Source organism: Monodelphis domestica, chromosome 2 (assembly GCF_027887165.1).
Source record: "Monodelphis domestica isolate mMonDom1 chromosome 2, mMonDom1.pri, whole genome shotgun sequence".
Classification (NCBI taxonomy): domain Eukaryota; kingdom Metazoa; phylum Chordata; class Mammalia; order Didelphimorphia; family Didelphidae; genus Monodelphis; species Monodelphis domestica.
This window is the reverse complement of record NC_077228.1, coordinates 50,294,036-50,315,052: the sequence shown is the minus strand read 5'-3', so window position 1 is coordinate 50,315,052 and position 21,017 is coordinate 50,294,036. Positions and strand designations below refer to the sequence as shown.

Genomic DNA, 21,017 nt, shown 5'->3' with positions numbered 1-21,017 from the left:
GGTATCTGTGAGACATCATACACCTTTTAGCCCTGAGGATTAAAAAAAAAATTTGAACGAAGATATGCCATCATTTGAGGATGAAACAATATTAATTATAAAAAAATAGAGAACATATTCAGAACTTTTGTCCCCACTTGGTTGGATGTTGAGAATATATTAGGAGCATTATTAACAAAGAGAGAGAAAAATAATATCATCTCTTTGGCTAATCAAAAACGAGGTAGAAGAGAACATTATTGGCCAACTGAAGATCCACATTGGAACCCAAATGTTGAACTAGATTACACAAAACTAAGCCAGGCCAGAGAAGCATTATTGACAGCCATGAGAGCTTTCTCTAATAGACCTGAAAAATGGTCAAAATTTGAAAAAACCCGACAACATATTGATGAAACACCCTCCCAGTTTACGGACAGACTTATTGACGTAGGGAATACATATATGGACCTTGATTTATCCAGAGAAAGAGACATTAGACAAATACGTAGGCAATTTGTTAAGAATTGTTGTTTAGTGGTAAAATACTACTTTAGAACTAGCTGTCCTAATTGGGACTCTATGGACCTTGAAGAATTGAGGAGAGTAGCAACCTATGTTTATAAAGGTCGTGTAAAAAGACCTGAGGAAGACGATACATCAGTGGAAGATTTAAAGAAAGAAATTGAAAAGTTAAAGAGACAATTGAAAAATAAGGGAGAGACTATAGCCCCTTTGCAGGAATTCACAAATAAATCAGTAACCTGCCACTTCTGTGAAAAGAAGGGCCACAAAATGATGGAATGTAGAACCTTTCTTAAGATGATTGGAAGAAATACAAGTTTAATAATAGCTTTAGAAATAACAACTATAGAAATGATGATAATGGTCATAGAAACCAGAACAACTATAATGATGATAATGGTCATAGAAACCAGAATTCTAGAAATTCTAGAAATTATAATAATGACTATGGAAATAACTATAATGAATATAGAAATAAGAACTTTAGAAACCAGAATTATAGAAATAGGAATTGGGAAAATAATGACAATGCTCCAAATGAAGAAAATGATAATACCCAACAACAAAATATAAGAAATGGAGCTCGTCCAAAAAATAGTCAAGGTGCCCTTCGGGGGGGGGTGCCCAAGGAATAACCCAAACACAATGATGGCATCTGGGGGGGCTGGGGCACAGGAATCAGAGGATATAACCTTTGATTTTCTGGACCCTGATGTCCTACTACCCGTTGTCCCTATCCACTGCCCTCCCCATACTAATGAACCCCATGTTACCTTAAAGGTGGGTAACACTTATTATGATTGTCTATTAGACACTGGAGCTACCAGGTCTGTATTGAAGAATGTACCAGATTTAAATTGTTATTCCATTGATTCACAAAGTGTAGTGGGGGTATCAGGAATACCCCAAAGAGTTGAAAAACTTGCCCCTAGAATGGTGTCTGTAGGACCCCTAGAGATACAACATTCCTTTCTTTTGATGCCTGACTCCCCTTTAAATTTGCTGGGGAGAGACCTTCTATGGAAACTCAGAGCTACAATAGCTTGTTCACCAGATGGTTCTTTATCATTGGAAGTACCAGAGGAATCTTTAAATTTACTCCCTGTACTTCTCTCGGAAAACCAGGAGGGAAAAGAGCCTTCCACTTTTGAAATACCTAAAGATATACCGGAGTCTCTTTGGGCCACATCTTCTTCCGATGTAGGATTACTTAAATCTGCTGTTCCTGTGCAGATAAAAACTAAATCTAGCCCACCCCCTTCCATCCCTCAGTATCCCCTCTCAAAGGAGGCAATTGAGGGTATTATACCAGTTATTAACTCATTAATAGAACAGGGAATAATAATCTCTTGCAAATCTGAATGCAACATGCCTGTCCTGCCAGTTAAAAAACCAAAAAGAGGGCCTGATGGCAAGCACCTCTATAGATTCATACAGGATCTGAGGGCAGTGAATAATCATGTTATAAAGAGACACTCCGTAGTTTCTAACATAAATACTATTATTTCCTCTATTTCTAGCACAGCTACATACTTTACAGTAGTAGACTTGTGTTCAGCTTTCTTTTCCCTACCTATACATGAGAACTCCAGGCATATTTTTGCTTTCACCTGGAAGGGCTCACAATATACCTGGTGTCGGCTGCCACAGGGTTATGTCAAAAGTCCGAGTTTATTTGAGCAAATTTTGAGCCAAGACACAGACAATATAACATTTAAAAATAGCAAATTAATCAAATATGTAGATGATCTACTCTTGGCTTCAACAGACGCAGAAACATGTCAAGAAGATAGCAAACACCTTCTTTTGGAATTGTACAAAAGAGGACATAAAATTTTGAAAGATAAAGTTCAGTGGTGTCTCCCAAAAGTAGAATATTTGGGATTCATTTTGACTGCGGGTGCTCCTTATATTTCTCCAAAACGAATTGAGAATATTCAAAATTTAAGAGCTCCTACAACTAAGAAACAGTTGAGAGCAATTTTAGGAGCAACAGGGTTTTGCAGCAATGGATTCCTTGCTATGGGGAAATTACTAAACCCCTTATAGCATTAACAAAGGATTCGGTTCCTGAACCCCTCAAATTAGAGCCTGAACACTTGTCAGCTCTATCAGATCTAAAAAAAGGCTATCAAGTCTGCCCCTGCTCTAGGCATCCCAGATTACAACAAGCCATTTACTTTGTATGTGCATGAGCGAAGAGGAGTAGCTTCTGGTGTGTTAACTCAGACTTTGGGACCTTCTCAGCTCCCAATTGCTTATTATTCTGCTCAACTGGACCCAGTAGCAGCAGGAGTACCACCATGTCTTAGAGGAGTAGCTGCTACAGCCTTACTAGTAACAAAAACTGTTGATTTAGTATTGGGATGTCCATTAACAATAATGTGCCCACATGAGGTAGAAGCATTGTTGATAAAACATAGAACACAGGCATTCTCGGATCAGAGAATTACAAGATATGAAATAACCTTATTAAATAGTGAAAACATTACTTTAAAACATTGTACTACTCTTAACCCTGCTACCTTGCTTCCAGATTTACCAACTTCAGGAGAACCATTACACAATTGTGAAACATTAGTGTCCATGGCAGAAAAGCCTCAAGATAATCTCTTGGACACTCCCTTAGACAATGCAGATCTGATTTTATTTACCGATGGTTCCTCTTTTATGAGGGATGGCATATGTTACACTGGAGCTGCCATAGTCTCAGAATTTGCCACTGAATGGTCAGCTTCACTACCTTCTAACATTAGCACTCAAGGAGCAGAACTCATAGCTTTGAAGCAAGCTTGTATAATTGCCCAGGATAAAAAGGCAACAATTTATACGGATTCTAGATATGCTTTTGGCATTTGTCACTCAGTCGGAATGTTATGGCTCCAGAGAGGATTTTTAACCTCAGCTGGAAAATCTATAGCTAATGCAAAAATTATTAATGAAGTTCTTTCTGCTCTCCAGCTTCCTGAATCCCTAGCTGTAGTTCATTGTTCTGCCCATACAGGTGCCATTGACCCTGTCTCTAGAGGAAATGATCAAGCAGATGCCTCTGCAAAGCTAGCAGCCACAGAAGGGCCTGAATTAATTTTAACATTAACAACTACTAATGATTTAAATGTACCACTTTCCTATAATGAAAAGGAAGTGAAAAAAATGGAAACAAAAATTCAAAGCAAAACAGATTAATGGAGTATGGGTGTCATCTGAAGGAAAACCCCTGTTCCCTAGAAGTTTCTATAACCAAATTTGTCAATCTATTCATAAAAATGGTCATTTTGGCACCCAGGGCATCGTGGACTCTGTCAAGAGAGTATGGATAGCCCCTGGTATAACTACTATAGCCTCTAAAGTATGTTCAGCCTGCTCTACCTGCCAGGCATATAACCAACATGCATATCGTGGAAAAGCCTTTGGGGGATGTCCTCTGGCTTACACACCTTTTGAACATCTACAGATAGATCTCATAACAATGCCAAAGGTTGGACGTTATAAATTTTGTCTAGTAATTGTAGATCAACTAACCAGATGGCAGGAAGCATTTCCTACGACCCGAGCCACAGCAGATTTTGTTGCAAAGATACTTTTAAAAGAAATTATTCCTCGTTTTGGCCTACCAGCACGTATTGACTCCGATAGAGGGAGTCATTTTACTGATTCTGTTCTAAATCAGATATATACTAGCTTGGGAATAACTCCCAAATTTCATGTTCCATAACATCCCCAGAGCTCAGGACAAGTTGAGAGGATGAACAAAGAACTTAAAACTATGACTGGCAAATTATGCACTGAGACACATTTAAAATGGCCTGAAATTCTCCCTCTGGCCCTATTTTATCTTAGAAGCAGGCCTAGAGGGGACCTACATATCTCACCATTTGAGATGCTTTTTGGACATCTGCCTATACAGGCTAAACCTTTTTCCCCTGCATATACATCACTATTAGGGGGAGATACTACTATTGCTTCCTATATACAGGAGTTGCAGCACAAACTACGTGAACTTCATGAATCCAGAGTGGCAGTACAGGTCGGACCTCTAGACTTTTCTCTGCATGACCTGAACCCAGGAGACAAAGTGTATATTAAGAATTTCAAGCGAACTGGAGCAACTCAGCCTTCATGGGAAGGACCATTCCAAATATTGTTAACTACTCCAACATCCATAAAGATTGGAGGAAAAGACTCTTGGATTCATTGCTCACATGTGAAGAAAACATCTTCTGCTGAAACTTATTGACTGTATCCTATCATATGAATTGGAGATAATAATCCATAGACAAATGGATGCTGTTTTTTGAAAAGACATTGAATTACTGATTTTTTCCTTATTTTTTATTATTGCTTTTCTTTTATTTTGATTAGAATATTTGATTTTTTCTCATTTATTGTACTAAAGGTACACATAAATAATATTATTTTTTCTGCAGTAATACAAGTATATATATATATATATATATATATATTCTTGCTATAATGTCAATGCAAAAGCTTTAAACTATGGGAACCTGCCATTTATTGATAAAATATTATAGGACTGTGATTAATGTTTGAATCTGATTCCAGAAAATGGGATGAAAACAAGGAGCACAGACTTAACCTGAAAAGTACCAAAAAGAGCACACATGAAATACTAATGTGAGACCCGAGGTTGCGACGCTTGACATACGTTAAGTCATAGGACTTCCTTGTATCTACACTCTTTGCAAAGTATCATACAAGTACAAAGTTTGACTATCATGCTGGCTCCCTATATCCCTGAGAATGACAAAACAAGTTAGATGAGGGAATGACGCTACCCTATCAAAATAGAATTCTAGATTTTTCTTTCTTATATTATGGCAAATTCCTGTAGTCTTGGCTACAAATGACTAAGTGAAATATTACTGCATTCTGTCCTACATACTTGTGGGATAGAAATTACTTTATATTGGACCTATACAAGGGCCTATATTGAATTTTTTTCTTATGTTTTTGATTGTTTTTTCTCTTCTTTTGATAATTGACTCATACAACCCCATAACTCAACATTGCATTCTGAGTTGAACTGGATGTTTTTTAACACCTACTTCAGGGGGGATTGTATTTTAACTTAAAATCTAAGAATTTTGATTTTTTGTTTAAGATTGTATTTTTATGAAAATCCAAGAATTTTGATTTTGTTCGAGAAAATATCTTCAAGAAAGAAGCTTGAAACTCCTATATCCAGAGAATGAACTGTTGCAGAAAGATGCCGGAAAACCTACACTTCATCAAGAAGATCAAGAATGAACTTTGGATATGATTGATTGAACTGAACTTTGATTGAACATTTATTGTAAATGTACACATTTATGCCAAAAGGGACTGCCCCTAATTTGGCTTTCTGTCAATGCGCCTAGCAAAACATTGGTTTTGTTTTCTTTTCTTTTCTATTTCCTCTTTCACTATTCTAATTTCTCTTCGAAAATTGAATATTGTGTATATCTTTAGTTAGAAGTGAATTTAGAACTACAAAATGATTATGTTAAATGATCAATGGGGAGACTAGTCTCCCAATGATCATCAGGGGGGATTGTAAATCTTGAAATTTCTCAGACTTGTGAATGTTAAAAAATTTCCACATTGAGGAATCCTCCATTGGAACAAATTCCCTACTGGAAACATTCTTCATTTTGATGTGAGAACTCACCAGGATCAGAAATGGGAGGACCTCTACTCCACCTGTACTTAAGACTGCTTTAGGGGATAAAACTCCTTGCTATGGGAGGACCTCTACTCCACCCGTACTTAAGACTGCTTTAGGGGGGAAAAACTCCTTGCTAAACAATGAAAGTACTTGGACCCATGCTTATAATAAGGCAAGGAGTTCTTTGAGCCATGCCTGTTTTTTAGAATTGAAACAATGGGTTGCTAGGTACCTAAAAGGGTCGGGCAAGTTTTCTCCTAATGAGATTAGTCGTGTTTTCTCTGGTTCAGACTTACTGAGGAGATTAGTCGACTTAGCAGGAATTCAGATGGGCTGTCCTTTAGGAAACATCTACGGTGATTGGTAGATGGAAGAACTTAGGGGAGGTGACATAGGAAAAAAAAAACTATATAAGAAAAGGTATCTCTTGAGCAAGAGAGGCTTGGAGATTCTTAAATCCTTGGAGGCTTGGAGATCCTTGGAGATAGATCCTTTTGGAGGAGGCCCTTTGAAGGTCTCTTGAGAAGATGTCCCTTGGGAGGCTGACTCTGGCTGGGACTCCCTCTGGGGAGACTGTTCCCCAGACATCCTTGCTTAAGACAAATCTTGTGGTGAGTGATAAAAAAAAAGACTGACTGACTGATCTCTCTCTCTCTTAAGACTCAGGTCTAGGCCATGTTGGCTTAAGGCCCTTCATACTTATTCCTTTCTTACTCTTTCTCTCTTTCTTTGATTACTCATTGTATTGTTAATTAAAATCTCTATAAAACCCAATTGACTTGGGTATTTGAATAATTGGGAATATTTCCCTGGCGACCACCTTATATTTGATTTAAAAACCAAGACACTGTAGTGAAACATATTTTCTGCGGTCAAATTTACTCACCCTCTCTTATATCTACCATAATTTATATCTTCCACCATTTTAACTCACTACAGTTTACAACATCAACCTTTTTAAATCTTACGGTTTATGGCAAAGAACTATTTTAACTATTACAACTCCTAACTCCTAGTGTACCATCCCCTTTTAATCAATAAGAAGCTGGAAAGTGAACTGCCTCATTAGCAAAACCTGGGTTCATGTACCACCTCTGACATGTACTAACCATGTGACCCTAAGTGAGTCATTTTGCCTCTTTCTATCCCAGACTATCTCAGGCTCCGAATTATTATTATTATTATTTTTAGAAACCTTTACCTTCTATCTTAGAATCAATACTGTGTATTGGTTTCAAGGCAGAAGAATGGCAAGGGTTAAGCAATGTGTGTAATTTGCCCATGGCCATACATAGGAAGTGTCTGGGGCCATATTGGAACTCAAGATCTCACATCTCTAGGTCTGGCTCTAAAGCCACTAATCCATGGATCCTCATGTCCAGTTTAGGGACTCCTTCTTATTTGAGTTTGTTATGATTAGATTGAACAATATTACAATCAGCTAGATGGAGTCAAGAAAACTCATCTTCCCAAGTTAGAATCCAGCCTCACACACTTAACTATCTGTGTGACCCTGCACAAGTCACTTAACCTGTTTCTTCATCTGTATAATGAGATCAAGAAGGAAATGGCAAACAAGTATAGTATCTTTGCCAAGAAAACTCCAAATAGGATCATAAAGAGTCAGACATGACTGAAACAACTTACTAATAATATATATATACATACATATGAGACAGAAAGCAATAGAAGGAATTGTGCTTTAATATAATCAATTTCCTCTGTAATCCTGTATATTTTATTTTATACATTTAGTCCCACAGGTTTTACCAAAGACGGCCAAAGGGTTCTATGATACAAAAATGGACTAGATGGCTGGTCCTTATATTTCCTTCAGTTCTCACATCTGTGATTCTTCACTTCTCTGAATTGTGTGCCAAGCATCATGTAGTCCAATACTAGGGTAAGGCAGCAAATCACCCCATATCAGCCCTACCTCTGGGCAGGGGGCTCCTGCTCCTGTATTTGAAGCCCATTGCATCAGACAGAGGGAAAACCACATTGTCTGTGATTTATGGGTGCTGAGACAAGCTACATTAAATCAAATGAGATTTACACATGGCCTAAAATTATAATGCCATTATAGAAACTTCCTAATAGCCCCCCCCCCCAACATATAACATGGTATAGGAGATTAAGCCTACTGGATTTAGAGACAGAAAAGCTGGGTTCAAATCCTAGCTGTACCACCTCTTCCTTGTTTGATCTTGGTCAAATGACTGAGCCTCTCTGGGCTTCAGTTTCTTCACCTGTAAAATGAAAGAGTTAGACTAGATGATCTTCTAAAGTCCTTTCAGCTATCCAGCCTGCTTTTGCTGCGATGACTCTTACAAAGACAGGAACCTAAACCAGACTAACAAGCAAAAGGAAGGGTTGATGTCTTTCTGAATTAAAAAGAAACTGCATTATTCCTTTAAAAGAAAAGGTTATCTATTTTGTCAATAAGCATCTATTAATTGCTTATTAAATAATTAATTAATAATAATTAATTCTGGGCATTGGGCTAAGCCTAGGAATAAAAGAAAGATAGTCTCTTCCCTCAAAGAGTTTACAACCTAAATGGAGAAAATAATGGATAAAAAGAAGTTGGAAGGCTAGGGGATGAGAGGTACTTGTATCCCCAATGCCTAGTACAATGCTTAGCCCATTATAGGTACTTAAATACTTGTTGGTTGGTCAATTTAACCTCCCCATTTTAGAATCACAGACTCTGGGTTAGGAAGAATCTAAGATGTACTGTTGTCCAATCTGTGCTTGGAGATCCAGAATCTAGGGGTATGCATTACCTCCATTAGTATATATCTCGTTCCACTTTGGGCTAGCTTAGATTGTTTGAAAGGTTTTTTTTTTGTTTTTCCATCAAAGCTAAATTTACCTCCTTGCAGTTTCCCTTCATGGTCCTAGTTTCACCTTCTGGTACTAGTCAGAAAATAGATATTCCTTTTGCCATATATAAGCCCTTCAAACACCTAAAGACAGCTGTCATATCACCCATGTGCCCAAATTTCTTTTCTCTAGGCTAAGCTTACCCAGTTCTTTAAGCTGATTCTTGTCTAGTGTGATCTCAAGGTCCCTTATTCTGGTCAATCTCCTTCGGACACTTTGTAGCCTATAAATGTCCTTCCTAAAATGTCAATCCCAGACCAGACACATTACTGTAGATGTGGTCAGAGCAGGAAGAGGAACGATGGGCTACTACCACTTCACCAGCTGGGGAAACCCTATCTCTTTGGATCTGGCCCAAGATCAGGTGAGCTCTTACCAGCCAACTGGCTCTCATTCCTTGGGGATCTCCATGAGTTCTTTTGGGAAAGCCATCACTCTGCTAGCCTCAACTGCATGGGCCAGGGCACTGCACAAATGTAGATTATCTTCCATGAAACTGAACTTCTAGATGACTGATTTGCATTAGTGGGTTTTGGTCTCTTATTTCCATCCCTGACAGTCTGCTTCCATTGTCTGTGGTGATGAGATTTTGCAGTCTTGAAAATAGCCATGCAAATTAACAAAATGTTTTCCATCCGAGACTTTATCCATATTTGAATAAAATCAGCTCTCAGCTGTTAAATGGAATTAAATGAAATAGGTTTCATTCGACTGCCGAAATAGTAAAAACTTAAGCAAGTCACTCCCCATACCCCAACCTCTTCACTAATGGCCAATTGTAAATGACTTTAGCAAATGGGAACACCATTTGTCACCCTTTAAAAAAAAAGAAAAGTACAGCCCTGTACAGTCTGGATTTCCACCACTCAATTTAAGCATCAAGATTTATGGTTTGTCGTGAATGCCTGTATCACTCTGTTCCTTCTTTGTACCTCTCCAAATGCTCCGATGGCTTTTTTTAGAATAAAAGGCAAGACAGTTTTTACTGAACTCAGGCTGAGCATACTGTAGGCTGACTTCCCAAACTCACTTCAACCTTTTCCTTGGATTCTAGAGTCATTCTTTCAATGGAGTTGTTGGCGTCCAAATTGTTTCTCAGTATATTAAAGGGACAAGCCTCATCTCAGTTTCCAAACTTCCATCACAACTGCATTCTTAGTCATCCAGCACACATTCTATGATGGTTTTTTATTGGGAGACAGATCTGGATCATCTTACATTGTCCAGACTTGGTTGCATTGTCCATCTAGCAGCCAAATTAGATAGAGAACTCAAATCCTTCTGTATGATGTGATCTTTCTCTGACTTGCCACCAAACCTCGGGTTCTGGGCAAATTGCTCTTGTATTGTAGCTTATTGGTCGGTAGAGATGAGAGATTTGGTCATGATTACAGACACCTGATCCGATTTATATACAGTACATTGAAAACAGCAGACAGCTCAGAAATGACCCCCACTGGCTGCAGTTTTTAGCTTATCTCCATCAAACATCTGTTCCCTGTTTGCCTTCTTCTTTTGTTTACTTGTTTACTTGGAACAGCAGCCCAAGAATCTGGCTGCAGGCTCAGTTTCTCTTGTCAGTCCCTCATTCTTCCTTCTCTTTCCTCTTCCTCTTCCCTTTGTCTCTGTCTTTCTGTCTTCAGACATCTCTCTCCTCTTTGTCTTAGTCCTGCCTCCCTCTCTCTATTTCCTTCATCTCTCTATAGATCTATCTGTTTCTTTGTCTCTCTCTCTGACTTACTCTTCTCTCTGTTTTCCCTCCTCCTTCTCTTTCCCACTGTGCCTCCCTCCTGGATATCAGGAGAAGGAGAGAAAGGAAAAAAAATACTTGTTTGGTGGTATAAACTCTCTCTCTCTCTCTCTCTCTCTCTCTCTCTCTCTCTCTCTCTCTCTCTCTCTCTCTCTCTCTCTCTCTAATAGAAAGGAAAGATTATTCCTTTGTTTTTTACTTTTTTTTCATTGTATTGGATACCTTCATTGCTTAGCACTTTCCCCAGTGCTGGGCATCATGGCATAAAGTGTAGAGAACTGAACTTACACTCAGACACTTACTAATTATGTGACTTTGGGTAAGTCACTTTACTTAGCTGGATCTCAGTTTTCTCATCTATTAAATGAAGGGGGGAGGCATGCCTCAATGGTCTCTAAGGTCCCTCCCAGTTCTAAATACTATAATCTACAGGTGTTTGATAAGTTCTTGCTAAATGAATGAATAAAGAAGCAATCAAATGTGGACACATGATTCTTAAAAAAAAAAAAAAAGGAACCACATATTTTAAATGAGAAGGACCCTTCTACGTCATGTACTTCAAACACCTTATTTCATGGGCCTGGAAACAGAGATGCAGAGGAATTAAATGGCTTGCCCAATGTCACATTACTGATCCAGGATTCCAACCCTGATACTCTAAAGTCCAAATTAAGCACTCATTCAACTACGTTTTCTCTTTTTTGCTTACAAATTAGAATCCCAAATATTGTTCCAGGTTGTGTTTTTATCAGAAGCTTTCACCAGGATACTTGACTTCTACAATGGGTTGTCATGTGACAAGGGGTCCAACAAAGCTCACTTTTGTATTTTCTGATGCATTGGCCATCTTAGTCTGAGCACTGAATGCCTTCTTTAGCATGGCCCTTTGTCTCGGGCACCAAAAGCATTGCTTCCTTGATGGGTGAAAATTCTGTGAGCTTAGAAATCTGAAGATCACTTAAGAGCCCTCAGCCCCTGCCTCTTTGACTTGCTGCATTCTCAGATTCTCAGGGCACTTCTTTGTTTGGCATTCCAGTCATTCTGAACCCAGGCACATGGGGCTGCCTCTCTGAGTGCTTATAGCTGCCAGCCTTCGCGTGAATGTCGCCCAGAAAATCCCAAACCAAGAATGCCATCTGTTGATGTGGTGTTCCCAAAATCCACCTTTGGATAGAAGACTACACATTTTCCCTTAGTGTAGGCAACTGTATGGCCTTGTGACCTTTGGATTTAACTTGTTCTCCCTAGCATGCAAACACCCAATAAAGAAATGCTATCATTTTGAAGAATTCCTCCCAGTCAATACTTGTCTTAATTCTCTTGATTCAACTCAATTCCAAAAACATTTATTATCTTTGAAGTGACTGAACTCTTCCTAGGATGTCTTAAAAAATATTCCTCCTTCCCTTAACCCTTCAGTGAATCAAGAATAATAAGTGTTAGAAAACTAGATCTTTTCCTTTGGCCTTAACTGTATTTTTAAAAGGTTTAAATTAAATCAATATTTTTAATGATAATCTTAAGAAAAATATGTACAAAAAAGAACTATTAAAACTTTTCTCCATCCCTTCTTCTAATCCAGGCCTTATCATTTATTCCCTTGCCAGGTCACACCCTCATGAGCCCTATTAAAGAGAAACACCTTTATAATATCTCCCCAAGGGCCAAGAAAAAGAAGTATTCTGTATGGGAGACCCTTGGGCTGGGTCTTTAAAAGATTATTGTAAGAAGATTTCACTATGTTAGGAAATCTTGTGCTCAGGGTTTTTAATTTATTTATTTTTCTGCTACACTGGATAGAAAGAGCCTGTCCAATTGATGTATATGACTGTTCTTTCTTGTTTTTCCATATATACCCCTCAAGTTCAATGTATTCAGCCCATCTTTCTTTCATTGGGTAGAAGAAGGTAGACAGAATTATTTCACTCTAATCAGGATTCTGAGGATCAAAGACTCATAAAATTTAGAGTTAAAAGGGACCTTTAAAGTCTATTTAGCTTAAAAAAAAAACTCATTTTCCAGTTTAGAAAAGTGAGGCCCAGAGAAATTCAGTTGCTTGCTCAAAATCATATAGGTGATTGATAGTAGAGCTGGGACTTCTTAGGTTTTCTAACTATATGTTAAGCTCCTCTTCCAGGATTATGCCACCAAAGCATATGAGGATACCTTCCATCTCTCCATTAGAAAACTGCTGCTCTTAGAAATCTGCCTTCACAGAGGAAATCACAAGCAATTTCTTCCTTAAAATTCCTTTCTTCATTTTTTTTCTAATTTTTTGCCACCACAAAGAGCGCAGATATGAATATTCTTGTACAAGTTTTTTTCCTTTATCTCTTTGGGGAATAAAACCATCAGTGCTATGGCTGGATCAAAGGACAGACAGTCTCTCAGTGCCCTTTGGGCATAGTTCCAAATTGCCCTCCAGAATGGTTGGATCAATTCACAACTCTACCACAAATGCATTAATGTCCCAATTTTGCCACATCCCCTCCAACATTCATTACTTTCCTTTGCTGTCATGTTAGCCAATCTGCTAGGTGTGAGATAATACATCAGAGTTCTTTTGATTTGCATTTCTCTGATTATAAGAGATATAGAATATTTTTTCATGTGTTTATTGATAGTTTTGATTTCTTTTTCAGGAAATTGTCTATTCCTCTCCCTTGCCCATTTATCAATTGGGAAATGGCTTGATTTTTTTTGTACAATTGATTTAGTTCTTTGTAAATTTGAGTAATTAGACCTTTGTCAGAAATTTTTGTTATGAAGATTTTCCCCAATTTATTGCTTCCCTTCTAATTTTGGTTGCATTGGTTTTGTTTGTACAAAAAACTTTTTAATTTGATGTAATCAAAATTATTTGTTTTACATTTTGTAATTTTTTCTGACTCTTGCTTAGTCTTAAAATCTTTCCTTTCCCAGGGGGCAACTGGGTAGCTCAGTGGATTGAGAGCCAAGCCTAGAGACGGGAGGTCCTAGGTTCAAATCTGGCCTCAGACACTTCCCAGCTGTGTGACCCTGGGCAAGTCACTTGACCCCCATTGCCTAGCCCTTACCACTCTTCTGCCTTGGAGCCAATACACAGTATTGACTCCAAGACAGAAGGTAAGGGTTTAAAAAAAAAAAAAAATCTTTCCTTTCCCAAAGATCTGACAAGTATACTATTTTGTGTTCACCTAATCTACTTGTTTATATTAAAGTCATTCACCCATTCTGAGTTTATCTTAGTGTAGGGTGTTGATCCAAACCCAATCTCTCCCATACAGTCTTCCAATTTTCTCAGCAATTTTTGTCAAATGGTGGATATTTGTCCCAAAAGCTGGGATCTTTCGGTTTGTCATATACTGTCTTGCTGGGGTCTTACCCCAAGTCTATTCCAGTGATCCTCCTTTCTGTCTCTTAGCCAGTACCATATTGTTTTGATGACCACTGCTTTATACGATAGTTTGAGATCTGGGACAGCAAGGCCACCTTCCTTTGCATTTTTTCCCATTATTTCCCTGGATATCCTTGATCTTTTGTTCTTCCAAATTAATTTTGTTATGTTTTTTTTTTCTAATTCAGTAAGAAATTTCTTGGTAGTTCAATGGTACATTCCAACCTGGAAGAGAATTGAACCTTGTAAAGACTGTTCTAGCTAAAACTTTTAGCATCTAGGTTAACTCTACTTTATAGTACTGTGCACTCTCTCCCACTCCTGCCCCTGTGCTTAGTGCTCCACATGCAGTGGTTTACTTCCCTGCCCCCCCGCCAAAAAAAAATACCCTAAAAACAATCCTCCAAGTGAAAGCAGAAAAAATGGCATTGGGGAGACCACCACAAGTGGACTACCACCATGGGTGAACCTCTGGAGCAGAAAGAGGAGAGCTTTACTCCACTCCTCCCACCTAGCCACTGGCCCATGTGTCTGTCTGTCTTCCAAGAATTTGTCCTTGGGTACCAGTGTCTATCCCCAGACTCCATGTGCCCTTGAATCATGTGCCAGTCTCTCCCTTATCTGAATCCTCTTTCTGCCTCCCTCCTTCTCCTGGGACTCAAGGTTGATTACAGGTGACTAAAACTAGACAAAAGGAGCAGTGGAGAGTCTTTTATTCTGCTCTTTTCCTTATTTTCAGCTATAGTACCTCCTTGCTTTGCCAGGTCATCCATTTACCATTCTTTCCCTCATTTCACTCCTGCTTCTTTCTTCTAATTCCTTCTTCCTTATTTTTCTTCTGTTCCCCATTAAGACAAAAGAAGTGGTGCCATGGAACCTTTTCATATCCCCTTTTCTGCAGTTAGCCAAAGTTCCTAATTCAGTGGAGTAGAGGCAGGAGAAGAGAAGAGGGTAAGGGAGAAGAACTCAACATGGGAGTGAAACTTAGGAATCTCACTTTATTGCTCCACTACAGGCTTTCAGTCAGTAGTCCACAGTTTCTTCTATGTATTGAACTTAAAATACTTCATCTGTTCTCTACAATAAGGGAAATGCTTTTATACATACACACGCTTGTTGTGCCTTAGTTTTCCTATTTGTAAAATGAGAGGTTTGGGCTTTAAAGAGGTGATAGACACCCCTTTCCTTTTCTCGGAGCTGTGGAAAAGGAAAAGTAACCACAGTCTCATATCCAATTCTCCCACCCCCTCAGAATCCTTACCTTCTTCAAGGGTCAGCTCAGATATCACCTTCTCTTTAAAGCCTGATAGAATAGCTAGCAAGGACATTACAATCCATAAATCCCAACCCTCTTATTTTACAAATTATAAAATAGAGGCACAGATAAAATAAGTGTATTTACAAGCATATTTATCTCAATTATGGAGACGAGATAAAGTGTTTTCTGTTCAACACATGGAAGAAATTATTAGGAACATGATTGATGAACTTAACTGCATTAAAAATAATTTTAGACATAAAAACAATATAATTATAGGAAAAGACAGATTGGAGAAAATAGGCATTTATGACAGATAGAAACTTGACAAGCAGAATAAAGAATTCTTTACACAATTGATAAATAGCCAAAGGATATAAATGGGGAAATAGCTAAATAAGAAACACAACATTTCAAGAATCACTTGAAATGTTTTCATTGCCCCTAATGATGCAATATTGGTACATAATATAGATACAAATTCAAACAACTTGGAAATAGCACCATAAAATAAAAATAAAAGCAATGAAATCCAGGGCTGGTGGATTAATGGAGAAATAGCCACCCTTATTCATTGTTGGTGTAATTGTAAACTTGTAATATCTTTTTTTGCAGAGTATGTTGGCTATATACAATAAAACTCATATGAACCATAATATCCTCTGACCCAATAATTCTGTTGTAATGAGTATACCCTGAGAGTGTTTTCAGAAACAAAGAATCAACTGTTCAAAGATTTTCATAGCAATATTATATGTAATTGCAAAAAAAAGCATATAAATGTTCAACATCAAAGAAGGTTTAAATAAATTTCAGCACATTAATATAGTGGTATATTTTGATATAATTTAAGATGGAATAAGTACAAGGGACTCAGAAAAATTTGGAAAGCCCTTTTTGAAATAGGCAATTTTTTTTTAATAAAACAGAAGAATGGAGTAATCAAATCCACTGAATTTTACATGTTCACCCTGAGTTTGTGCTGTGCTGATTGGTTACTGAATACAAACTAACCTAAGACACTCTTTCTTGCCAACACCAACTTCACAAATATTCACCCCGGCACCCAAGACATCTTTCCATCTGCTCCACTCTGTTTCCACATGCATAACCAATCCCCCATATGCACACACTTTCCAACTATTGCTCTGGAAATAGTAATCAAGCCAACGCTACTATGGCTTTGGGAAAGAGAAGAACAATGAACTTTCCTTGTGAATTAGCTCACCATTCCTTTGACTCCTTAGACCAACACTCACTTCTTTGGCCACTCCTCTACTTTCTTCCCTTATTAAAATGTCAAGGATGTCTCATTTTTGTATTTGTATCCTCAGTGCTTTTTCATTCATTTATTCATTCAATTATCTACAGTTACATGGTGAAAAGTAACTAAGAATGAATGGACAAAAAACACTGATAAGAGCATACAGGGAGAAAAATAATGTTATGGTCCTTCATGTACTTAAATTAATTTAAATATAAACAGTTACTAAGAAAATTTACTTGTTGGTATTTTTATCTAGGTAGCACAGTAGATAAAACACTAGACCTGGAGTCAGGAAGATCTAAATTCAAAACCAGCCTCAGACACTAGCTGTGCAAAGGCAAGTCACTTAATCCTGTTTGCCTCAGTTTCCTTATCTGTAAAATTTGCTAAAGAAGGAAATGGCAAACCACTTCAGTCTTTGATAAGAAAATCCCCAAAAAGAAGACAGGAAGACATCTAAGGTTAAATTTCTTATAAAGCATTTATAAAAATAACCAATAAAAACATATTATCATAAGACTCTACATGGTCATGAAGAGAGAGAATGGTATACTAGAATGAGTAAGGAATCTGAAATTATGGGACCTAGTTCCACAAAAAATTTTGAACATTTAGCCCTCCATTTTCAATAATGTCCTATAATGTCCAGCTAGTCTTATAGTGGGAATAAGAAGAAATGGAAGAATAGATAGAATATTGCTTATTGGGTACCTCTAGACATTAAAAGAACCAGAGGAAGGGTGCTGGAACAGTCAATGGTTACTCTATGCCTGAAGAAGGCTTGCCTTCATTAAGAAGAAAATGCAATTCAAACCAGCAAGCATTTATTAAATACGTGTGAGGCTCGAAAATACAAAGACACAACACATACATACACACATTAATATGAAGCAGTTCTGCCTTCCAGGAGTTTACATAGCCACTTTAGTTAATAGATGTATCCTGTCCTCTCAAAAACTCTTCTAGCTCTTAGAATCATAAAAACATAAGACTAGATTTAGAGTTAAAAGGACTTCATCTACTCTGATTCTTAAAGATGAGGAAAATAAAGCCCCTTGAAGTGAATCACACAGGAATTGTGGTTTTTTTGGTAACATTTATTTTTATGTGTAATATATAATATTACATAATAATACATAATAATGCAATAAAATAATTATTATATATGTATGATTTGTCATAAGTATATAATAAATTATAATAATAAATGTGCTAATACAAGAGAAACAAATTCTCCTATTAGTTATGTTCAAAAATCTAAACCTCATTCTTTTTTCCTCCTCCCTCTTATCTCTCCTCCAGGCGCATAATATGATATTTTATACAGAGAATATCTCATAGCAAATATTTCCCTGTTCCTCATGTTGTGAAACAAGACCTACGCTTACACTAGGAAAATTTCATTGAGGAAATAAAGTGAAGAATGATATGTTTTAATTTGCATTCTGACTATGTCTATGGCAGAGAATATCCTTTTTTTGTTATCAGTCCCTTGGAATTGTTCTGGATCTTTGTCTTACTGATAATAGTCATCGTTCACAGTTTATCTTCATACTTTATTGCCAGTACTACATACAATATTTTCCTGGTTCTGCTTACTTCACTTTTCATCACTTTATATGTCTTTCGAGTTTTTGTGATCATCTGGTTTGTCATTTATGATGACTCAATACTATTCCATTAGTCATATGACATAATTTGTTCAGCCATACCCCAGTTGAAGGGCATCCCTTCAATTTCCAATTCTGTGTCATCACAAAAAGAGCTGCTATAAATAGTTTAGAAGGTATAGTTTATTTTCCATTTTTCTTGATCACCTTAGGAAATAAAACTAATAGTGGAATTATTGGGTCGGAAGGTATATACAGCTTTACAATTCTTGGGGTATAATTCTAGATTTCTCTTCAAAATGGTTGGCTCAGTTCACAGTTCCACTGACAATGTATTAGTGTCCCTATTTTTCCACATCCCCTACAACTTTTGTTATTTTGTCCTTCTGTTGTTTGAGTCAATCTAATTGGTATGAGCTAATATTTTAGAGTTGTTTTGATTTGCAGTTCTCTAAAATTATCTTCCTCATAATTCTTCATTTGTTATGTGTTGTATAGCCTGGCAACACCCAACATGAGCCTTTCCCTTGCTGTCATAATGGGACCCACTTCAAATTTCTTAGAGTTCAAGTCAATTCAATTCAATAAGCATTCATTAAGCACTTGCTAGATACCAGGCACTATGCCAAACTTTATCTGTAGAGGTCCATGACTTCTAGTCATATGATGGCACTAGTAGAGGCATTTTTTTCAAGGGAACTTTTTTCCAGAAGAAGGTAAGGGTCATTAAACAAATTTTCAAGTCCCTAAAGGCAAGCCAGCCTACTCTCCTCCTTCTGGCTAATCCTGAACCCAACGGGGAATTTTCACTGATTACCCAAGTGTCATATAATGATGGGCCAGATCTATACATTTACCATTGGGCTTCATTTGGATAATGGGCATTCATCTTCCACTTTTCATTCTTGAGCAAATATTCTGTCCTCCTGTGAGTGTTTGTGGATCTCTTCTAATAGGTTTGGCAATGTTCCAGGGCTTGATTCATACAATGTATGAGAATCATATGTCACTTCCTACCTGAAGCCTTTCATGATCCATAGTCCCCTCCGTTTCCATCACCTCTCTCCTGAAATTGTCTTTTATTTACTTTGCATTTACTTTGTAAATATAAGTTCATTTTTGTCTTGGAAACCCTAGAACTTAGTATACTAAGTGTCTGGGACATTTTAGTCTCTCAGACAATGCTTTGTTGAAAAATTGAAGCAAAAGAGGTTCATTGGGAGAACCTCATTAACCCTAAAGAATCCCTTTTCTACCTTAACTTTGCTATGTATATCTTCTTTAATAATGGCAAACATCTTCAGTGAATCATCATCTCCAAATTTTGTGCAATGCCCAGTAGAGATTCTTTAAATAATATTGTCTCTGTTGTTTAGTCTTTTATGAAATCTTGAAGAATTTTGATTTTGAGAGATGTCTTAGAAGAGAGTCTATAAAGTGTCATTTCTCCCCCGACCAAATAAAATGATTTAAAATAATCAACAAACAACAAACATAGTAGGATTTTGTGTCCTCTACATTTTTTAAATAAAATTGTGTGATCTTATACAACAGGAGAAAATTTAAAAGTTCCAAAAAAATCAGTTAATAGACCTAAATCAATTCCCAAATGTCTAATAAGCACCTACTGATTGTTCTTCCCTTTGTTGGGTCCTGGAAGAGTTGCAAAGATGGATTAGACATGATGCCTGCTACCATCTACTTTGGGAAATGACATATACACACGGAACTAAGATATAAAATAGAAATTCAAGCCTAGGCTGCTTAAACACTCGACAAGTACATAATAGAGCAAATCCTTATTTAGGTATTAGTTAGACTAAATGGTTACTGAGGTCTTTAATTACTCTGAAATTCTATGATTCTATGAAGTTCAGGAAACATGCAAAATAATAATGATAATAATTGCTTTTGGAGATTCAGAGAGGAAAGTGTTTTTGTTTGTTTGTTTGTTTGTTTGTTGTTGTTGTCATTTTTCTTGATTGAAGGAAAGATCTAAGAAGGCCAGAAGAAGAAAGATCTAATACAACCTGAATGGTATAGAAATAACATAATATATATCAAAGTATATTTGTAAGTGTGTGTGTCTATAAAGAGGGAGAGAGACTGAGAGACAGAGAGAGAGAATGCGGATCTGAAACTGGGATACTTTGATTTCTTTCCACTCTGTGGCATTACTTTATGGGAAGGAAAAGGAACAAGTATTTATGAAAGTGCCTACGAAGTACCTGGTGCTGTGCTAACTAAACATTAAAAATATTATCTCATTTGATCTAAGTAGGAGGGCGCCCTTAAATTGGGTCTTGAAAAAGATGTAGATTTTCAAAATGAAGAGGATTTCCAGGAAAAGGCAAAACGTATAAGGAAAATTGTAGAAAGAACCTAAAAGAAATTCACCATATTGTATCCTCTACTCTTTATGTTGGTTCAGTTTTCAGGCAACCCTTTTTGTAAGAAAACACTAAGGATATTGACTACCTGTATTAATTTCACCTTGGGCCATGAGAAGTGATCAGAGAATATGGCAAGAGTTCTGCTTTGGAAAGGGTTAGCCCTGATGAATGAGAATACTGGTAGTGCACATTTTGTGAGCTAAATGGCCTTTTAAAAACTATTTTCATTGCTGATTTAAGAGACTTTGCACAGATGTGAGATGGCATTTTTTTTTTGGAGTGAATCTCATTTCTGTTCTAAATTCTTT

At 37.2% G+C, this 21,017-nt stretch overlaps 1 protein-coding gene across 1 annotated transcript in view; it reads left to right on the top strand.

Moving 5' to 3' along the window:
- The window catches only part of ADGRL2 (adhesion G protein-coupled receptor L2), an 894,229-nt gene that overhangs the window by 414,816 nt on the left and 458,396 nt on the right, over nucleotides 1-21,017 (top strand). The gene's annotated exons all lie outside the window — the stretch shown is intronic.